Genomic DNA, 9,125 nt, shown 5'->3' with positions numbered 1-9,125 from the left:
TTACCAAATATTAATAAGAATTCGAAAGCTAGGTCTCATTATCTATGGGGGGATCCTGACAATTCTTACCTAAACGACAATTTTAAATCTAAGTTATATCTTCTAAAGGTGTGACTTCCGCAAGATCTTGTTATCTAAGAGGGTCTTAAACTACTCCCCATTATCCAGGAGGGACCTGAAAATCCAAGGTCAAATTTTATCTTAAGCGTGACAGCTTTTATAGCTGAATCATACTACCGTACAGCAGGATTTATGCTAAATGTTGCTATCTAACCGAAACTTTAAAATTAAGTCTCATTATCCATGAGGGTCCTGAAAACTCCTAATTGAATCCTATCTCGAACATGCAAACTTCTACGCCGACTTATATTCCTTTGGGATGCATTTATGCTAGATTATGTTATTTTGAACATTTAAACTAGGTCCCATTTTCCCAGAGGGTCCTGAAAATCAAAAATCAAACATGTTTGGTGACTGTCTTTATCTACGAAAGGTTTCTCTGAAACAAACGAAATTTCCTGCCCCTGTTTAACCAAGGAAAATCTTGTCAGTTTTAAATATAGTGGTTAGTTGATGGCATTCTTGCTGAAGGTTTTTCCGCTGCATTGTTTTGTTTTGACTAGCTTCTCTGAGTTGTCCCTGAACCGCTGGACTTTCTGACTGACTTTCAAAAACCCATAACTTGAATGACCCGAGTGTTCTATTCCCGAACCGTTGTTTCACATCTCTGACCCCTTTAACTGAACCTCTGCATCTCCCATCAAATTATCTTGCCGATGGAACTCTTGCTGGCATTTTATCCCCTTTTACATCATACTATCTTTGGTATGCTCTGGCCGTACTGTGCTTTGCAATCTTGAAGCTGGTAGTGAGCTTTGAAATTCCTTCTTATTTGCTTAAATAGAATTGAACTTAGGAACATCTTAGAGAAATAAACCCAAAGAAATGAAATGCAATGACTTTCAGAGTTAAGGATAAGGAAGTCCAAAATTGGAAGACTATCTGAAGAGAAAAAGAAAAGAGACTTATCTGAGCGGAAAAGCTGGCACCAATGATCATGACATGCAATTTGGATTAATCGGACCAATCTATCCAACCAATCAACTTTCAGTTGCCGTACTTTGTTGTCCCAGAATTTCCAAAACCTGATTTCTTCACCTCAAATCCCGACCTTGTTCATCCTGCGGTGCCTTGAAAAGTTTTCACCAGCATACCTCTCTCATTCCTTCATCTGTCAACTCACTTTCGCCTTAAGGTGCCCGTGAGGGTTTTCACCAATAAAACTCTCTCATTTTGATTTATCTCAGCTCTCGTTGCCTTACGGTGCCCGTGGGGGTTTTCACCAATAAGACTCTCTCATTTTGATTTCTCTCAGCTCTTGTCGCCTTACGGCGCCCGTGGGGGTTTTCACCAATAAGACTCTCTCATTTTTGACTTCTTTTCCCTCTTTGGCCCAGAGTGTTGCCCCTGATGAGAATCAGCGCTACCTGCTTGACTTGGCATTTCTCGAAGACTGATCGGAAGGTCTTTCTTTGGACCGTAATGTGGCTTTTGGATGGGTTTAGAAAGGAAGGGTATAAAAAGTTCAAAACCGTTTGATTGGGTTCAAATTTACAACCTTCGAAATTAGATTTCTGATAACAACCACAACTTCCGCCCCAATTTCTTGTTTGGGGACTTTTGGATTTTTATTTTGATGGGACCGAACCGTGAGGCTTCCTATATATCCTTAAAAAGAATCAGGTCGAACGTAGTTCATGACATAGGAATTACTTTGTTTGTTGTGATTTTTCTTCCCTTTTCTTTCTTTTCTTTTCTTCTTTTTGTTCTTCTATTGTTGTTTTTTTTTCTCTTTTTCTTTTTCTTTTCCTCTCCTTTCTTTACTTATCTTTACGCTTGTGTTTCTGATATTTGCTATTGATTCCGAATGAGGGGTATGAAAGAAAATAAATGAGGCTCAAAGGGGTAGCGAGAGATAAAGTATTTAGATTGCAGAACAAAATGCCTTCGTCATTTCAATATTCGAGACATGCCAAATACAAACAAATACAATCAAAGAGAGAAATCATACATAATATCTCTTGACTGCATCAGAATTTATAGCCATTTCTACAAATTTGCCTTCTACATCTGTCAAATACAATGCACCATTGGACAACACTCTAGTCACGACGAACGGCCCCTGCTAATTCGGGGCGAACTTTCTTTTTGCTTCAACTTGATGAGGAAGAATGCATTTCAATACTAACTTCCCCACTTCAAACTTTTGTGGACGCACCTTCTTGTTGTATGCTCTTGCCATTATCAGTCGGCCGCCTCAACTGCTCCGTTTGCCTTAGGGCGATATGGGGTAGAATTGCGATGTGTAATCATGACTTGCTGATATACCTCTTTCATCAGATGACTATTGAGATTAGCCCCATTGTATGTAATGATCACCTTCGGTATCCCGAACCGTCAAATGATATTTGAATGCACAAAATCGACCACCGCCTTCTTGGTTACAGACTTGAATGTTTTAGCCTCTACCCACTTGGTGAAATAATCGATGGCCACCAGAATAAACCTATGCCCGTTGGACGCTGTTGGCTCGATTGGACCAATGACATCCATTCCCCAAGCAACAAAAGGCCATGGTGCGGACATTGTATGTAATTCAGATGGTGGAGAATGAATCAAATCTCTATGCACTTGGCACTGACGACATTTACGCATGAAACCGATACAATCTCGCTCCATGGTGAGCCAATAATAACCTGTCCGGAGAATCTTCTTTGCCAACACATACCCACTCATGTGCGGTCCACAGACTCCAAAATGTACTTCGGTCATGATAGTTGTGGCCTGTCTGGCATCTACACATCTTAATAACCCAAGATCAGGAGTTCTTTTGTACAAAACTCCTCCATTGAAGAAAAATCCACTTGCCAAGCGACGAATTGTTCTCTTTTGATCACCTGTGGCTTGTACCGGATATGCTCCCCTTCGGATGTATTCCTTGATGTTGTGAAACCAAGTCTCCCCATCGAGCTCTTTCTCCACCATGTTACAATAAGCATGCTGATCACGGACCTGAATAAGCAACGGGTCTACATAAGCCTTATCTGGATGATGTAACATTGACGCCAGAGTAGCCAAAGCATCGGCGACCTCATTGTGAATCCTCAGAATATGCCTGAACTCTATTGATTGAAATCGTTGACAAAGATCATGCAAACATTGCCGGTACGGTATGAGTTTTAAATCCCGTATTTCCCATTCTCCCTGAATCTGATGTACCAGAAGGTCCGAGTTACCCAAGACCAAGACTTCCTGGACACCCATGTCCACAGCCATCCTCAAACCCAAAATTCATGCTTCGTATTCCGCCATGTTGTTAGTACAGCAGAACCGAAGTTGTGCTATAACAGGGTAATGATGCCCTGTTTCAGAAACAAGTACCGCTCTTATTCCAATGCCTCTCATGTTAGCATCACCATCAAAGAAAAGCTTCCATCCTGGACTTTCAATTTGTTCCAACTCATCAATGTGCATTACCTCTTCATCAGGGAAGTAATTCTTCAAGGGTTCGTATTATTCATCCACAGGATTCTCAACCAAATGGTCGTCCAATGCTTGTGCTTTCATTGCGGTCCTAGTCACATAGATAATGTCAAATTCTGTGAGCAAGATCTGCCACTTTGCGAGCCTTCCCGTGGGTATGGGCTTCTGGAAGATATACTTCAACGGATCCAAGCGACAGATGAGGTAAGTAGTATAAGAGGACAAATAATGTTCCAGCTTCTGGGCTACCCAAGTTAGGGCGCAACATGTCCTCTCAAGCTGAGTGTACTTAACCTCGTAAGATGTGAACTTCTTGTTCAGATAATATATGTCCTGCTCCTTCCTGCCAGTGATGTCATGCTATCCCAACACACACCCAAATGAATTGTCCAAGACTGTCAAATACAAAATCAAAGGTCTCCCTGGTTCTGGCGGGGCCAACATAGGTGGGTTTGACAAGTACCCCTTTATCTTATCAAAGGCCTCCTGACATTCATCTGTCCACTTGACTGCAACATCTTTCTTTAACAATTTGAAGATAGGCTCACACGTTATCGTGAGCTGAGCAATAAACCGGCTGATGTAATTCAATCTTCCCAACAGACTCATCACCTCAGTCTTATTCTTCGGAGGTAGCAATTCCTGGATGGTTTTGATTTTTGACGGGTCTAATTCAATACCTCGTCGGCTGAATATGAATCCAACAACTTTCCAGATGGAACACCGAACGCGCATTTTGCAGGATTGAGCTTGAGATTGTACCTGCAAAGCCTTTGGAAGAACTTTCTTAGATCTCTGACATGGTCAGACTGCTTTCTAGACTTTACAATCACATCATCCACATAAACCTCAACCTCCATGTGTATCATGTCATGGAATATGGTCGTCATTGCCCTCATGTAGGTTGCCCCGGCATTTTTCAAACCAAATGGCATGACTCGATAGTAGTATGTTCCCCATGGCGTGATGAATGCAGTCTTTTCTGCTTCCTCCTCATCCATTAAGATCTGGTGGTAACCCGCATAACAATCCACAAAAGAACCAATTTCATGTTTGGCACAATTATAGATCAATATATGGATGTTCGGCAATGGGAATTTATCCTTGGGACTTGCCTTGTTGAGATCTCGATAATCAACACATACCCTGGTCTTACCATCCTTCTTCAGCACAGGCACAACATTTGCTAATCAGGTGGGATACCGGGTGACCCGAATGACCTTCGCACCGAACTGTTTGATGACCGCTTCCTTGATTTTCACACTCATATCAGTTTTATATTTCCTCAGCTTCTGCTTGACAGGGGGAATGCCGGATTAGTGGGCAATTTGTGAACCACCAAACCAGTGCTTAGACCTGGCATGTCATCATAGGACCATGCAAAAACATCTTTATACTCGAACAGTGTTTTAATTATCTCCTCTCTGAGTTGTGGTTCAAGATGGACACTTATTTTAGTTTCCCAGACATTATCTTAGTCCCCTAAATTGATTGTTTCTGTATCACTCTGGTTAGGCTTGGGTTTTTCTTCAAAATAGCTTAATTCTTTACTAATATCTTCAAAGGCTTCATCCTCGTCATATTCTGATTCAACATCACACTCTATTTCTTGAATTACTATTTCAGGATTAGATTGGCTTTTAAGATTGGGCCGGAGATTCCGCATGCATGTCATATCATTGAAGCCGACATAAAAATATTTGTACAAGAAAAAAGGAAAACAAAAATAAAACTATCAGGAAGAAAGGAAAAGAGAAATTGCATTTCATTGAAATTAAAGAGAACGGGGTTTATACATCCAAACGGACGGAACATAGAATCTGAATTACAACCCTGGAATAATCTAGATAAATTGAAAGAAAAGAAAAGCAAACTACCAAAAATCCCTCCTGGTGGGGAGAGGAGTAGCTTCCCAATTGTTAATCTTTGCACCGGGCCCAACAAATTGTACATCCGCATTGCTAGAACCCTCTCCAGCTTCCAATACGTTCACATCGGCGAATATCCTCTCGAACCTTTCATCAAATCTTCATCCACATCAACCACCGAAATGGGAACCTCCGTCACTGGGCATTTTCTGGTACCAGGCCTGACAAATGATCGGGAAAGACGCAGGACTGGCTTTGGAAGGGCCCATGCTTTCTTTTTCATTTTTCTAGCTCTTCTCACGTCTGCGACTGTGGGTTTGAACCCCAGACCAAATGTATCAAAGTTTTTAGGAAGAGAAACCGGTTGTATGATATCTTGCAGAGATGCACCCAAACCTTTGCCCGGTACAAAACCATTTTTCAACATTTCAACGGCTACCATGACTGATGCAGCAGCAACCCTTGGAGTCGGCACGCACTTCCCTTCAGGAACTTTCTCTACCGCTATCGTGTCAAAAACCTGATAAACCCACGGCCTTTTGTCGTCTTCAAACTCTATGAATGGAATAATGGCATCATTGAGAACACACAAATAGTCTTCGCCATGCACAACAATTTCCTGTCTATCTCATTCAAACTTAACCATTTGGTGCAGAGTGGATGGGACCGCTTTGGTAGCATGAATCCAGGGTCGACCTAACAACAGATTGTAAGAAACAGCCACATCAAGCACCTGGAATTCCATAGTAAATTCAACTGGCCCTATTGTAAGCTCGAGCACTATATCCCCGACCGAATCTTTCCCTCCACCGTCGAATCCCTGAACGCAGATATTGTTCTTGTGAATTCTTTCGTTATCCACCTTCAACTTGTTCAGAGTGGAAAGAGAGCAAATATTTGTGCTGGAACAGTTGTCAACTAGTGCCCGAGTAACCACGGAATCTTCACATTTCACCGTCAGATAGAGGGCCCTATTGTGCTTGGTACCCTCCATGGGCAACTCATCATCAGAAAAAGTGACTCTATTTACCTCAAATATCTTGTTAGCTATCTTTTCCAAGTGGTTTACTGAGATTTTTTCAGGAATGTGGGCCTCGTTCAAGATCTTCATCCTCGTCTGAATGGATCAATAATGACAGGAGCGAGATCTGAGCTGGTGTCTTCCTTAACTGCTCCACAATGGAATAGTCTTGTACTTTCATCTTTCTCGGAAATTCTTCTTCTTCTTCCTCGGTCACCGCTTTCTTCACGAACACTGGATTATCTTTTGAGGTCTTAGCTTTTCTCAACTCTTCAAGGGCAAAGCATCTCCCCGATCGAGTCAAACCATGAGTCTCACACACTTCTTCTTTAACCTCTTTCCCCTTGTAAGTCACTGTCACTCGTTCATAATTCCATGGGACTACCTTGCTGTTGACTATGGGCAATTGAGTTACCGGTTTGATAATGACAGGATCTGTGCAGGCGCCCTTCACAATTACCACAGGCTTGTTCGTCACTCCTGGCACAACCACTTTCGCTCTTTCATGTTTTCCTGCAACATCACTTAAGGACCCCCTTCTTGACCTCCAAGGATGGTTCGCTATTTGCCCCGTTCAACTTGATCACAGACTTCTCACTTGTTGACTTTTCAAATGGCTTGACTTCACTAGCCCGAATCATCATGACGGTTTGTGAAGGCTTCTTAGGCTCCCCTCCCCTATGCACTATCTCAATCATATTAGTCTCATGATGGGCCGATAACGGGTTCTGGTTGATGTTGGGTGCCTCCGGGGCTTGGACCTCAATCTGATTAGTATCAACGAGCTCTTGAATAGCTGTTTTCAACTTCCAGCATTTCTTTGTGTCATGACCCGGGGTCTCTAAACAATACTTGCAACTCACCGAGCGGTCAAGATTTCTAGGAGGGGGATTCGGCAGTTTACCCTCGATCGGATTCAACATACCCAACTGTCTCAGTCGATAGAATAGACTAGCATATGATTCTCCCAAAGGAATGAAAGTCTTTTGCTTCTGCAACCTCTCATTCTTAAAGGCTTGATTTGGCCTAAAACTTGTCCCAAGGGGATTTTTGTAGGCTCTCGGGGGTGGATGAGCATTTTGTGGAGCTAGGTATGGACTTTGTGGAATCGGCGCACACCATTGTGCGTAAGCGGGAGGTTGGGTATAGGTTTGTGCATGATGGACGGAAAAATAGGGATCGGGCGGTGGGTAGTAGTGTTGTGGTAGACTATATGGAGTGTGGAAGTAAGTTTGGTGGTAGGGTCGAGGCGGGTTGTAGTAACGTGGAATGTTCCTGGATCCAACCCAAGCTCCCGACTCAATTGTAGCAGCATCCTCTTTCTTCTTTTTCCCGAGTACACCCCCAGTACCGTTTTGAATGGCCTGGGTGGTCACTTTGATTGCTGAATAACTCATGATTTTGTTGGACTTGAGTCCCTCCTCAACCATGCCTCCCATTTTTACAAATTCATTAAAGGACTTGCCTACTGCTGACACCAAGTGACCAAAATAAGTGGTGGGTTCCAAAGCCTGCAAGAAATAATCAACCTTCTCACTTTCTTTCATCGGAGGGTCAACCCTCGCTGCTTGCTCTCTCCAATGGAATTCATATTCCCTAAAGCTCTCACTGGGCTTCTTCTCAATCTTTGTCAATGACATACGGTCTGGGATAATTTCAAGGTTGTACTGAAAATGGCAGGCAAAAGCTTGGGCCAAATCGTCCCATGTGTACCACCTTCTATGATCTTGTCTGGTATACCATTCTAATGCCGAGCCACTCAAACTTTGGCTGAAATATGCCATCAGCAATTCATCTCTTCCACCTGCTCCTCTCATCTTGCTACAAAATCCTCTTCAGTGTGCAACTGGGTCACCATGCCCGCCGTACAAATCAAACTTGGGCATTTTGAACCCTGCTGGCAACTGAACATCTGGGAACAGACATAAATCTTTATAGGCCACACTTACTTGACCTCCCAATCCCCTCATATCTCTGAACGATTGTTCTAAGCTTTTGACCTTTCTGATCATCTTTTCATGCTCGAGATTTTTGGGTGGCTTCTCGGTCTCTGCTAGGAGATCAAGATGAGGGGTGCAAGAATATGGTTCTAGAACTTTGAAGGTGGGTTCAGGGGGACAGTACTGGTTGTCATGAGTTTGGAACAGAGGTTCACTGGAAGATCGGTGTAGTGTAGCAGGTGGAGGTGCCACAAAGACAGGTGTAATTGGTGGGGGAGGGTATGGGACTTGTTTGGGTGGTGGAGCTTGAGAAGTATGGGAAGTGGCGCCATAGCATTGTTGGTAGAGAGGAAAGGCTAGAGATGAGTTCACAGTGGGAGGCTCCGGAGGTTGGGCTGATGGTGGGATATAAGCAGGATTGGCGGGATAAACCGGTGGTGGATGCCCCTTGGCCCAGGCTTGGTACATTTCAACCATCTACTGCTTTAACTTATACATCTCTTCCTTCATTGCATTAACATCTAGTTCTTCCACCTCTTTTGACGGGTCAACAATACTTGTCTCCGGTTCTTGGTTGGTCATATTCAGCCTGTCTTTTGATCAGGTGTTGTATGAGTGAGTTTCCAGAATGCAAATCAACTAACCACCTGCCTGGACTCAATACATCAAACAACAACCTTGTTAGCGATTAGGCTTTAACAGATTGGTAACCGCACATTGGGCATGAATGCACCTAAACAGTTAACCATCTCT

Source organism: Nicotiana tabacum, chromosome 10 (genome assembly GCF_000715075.1).
Source record: "Nicotiana tabacum cultivar K326 chromosome 10, ASM71507v2, whole genome shotgun sequence".
NCBI lineage: Eukaryota > Viridiplantae > Streptophyta > Magnoliopsida > Solanales > Solanaceae > Nicotiana > Nicotiana tabacum.
Note: the sequence above shows the minus strand (reverse complement) of the source record.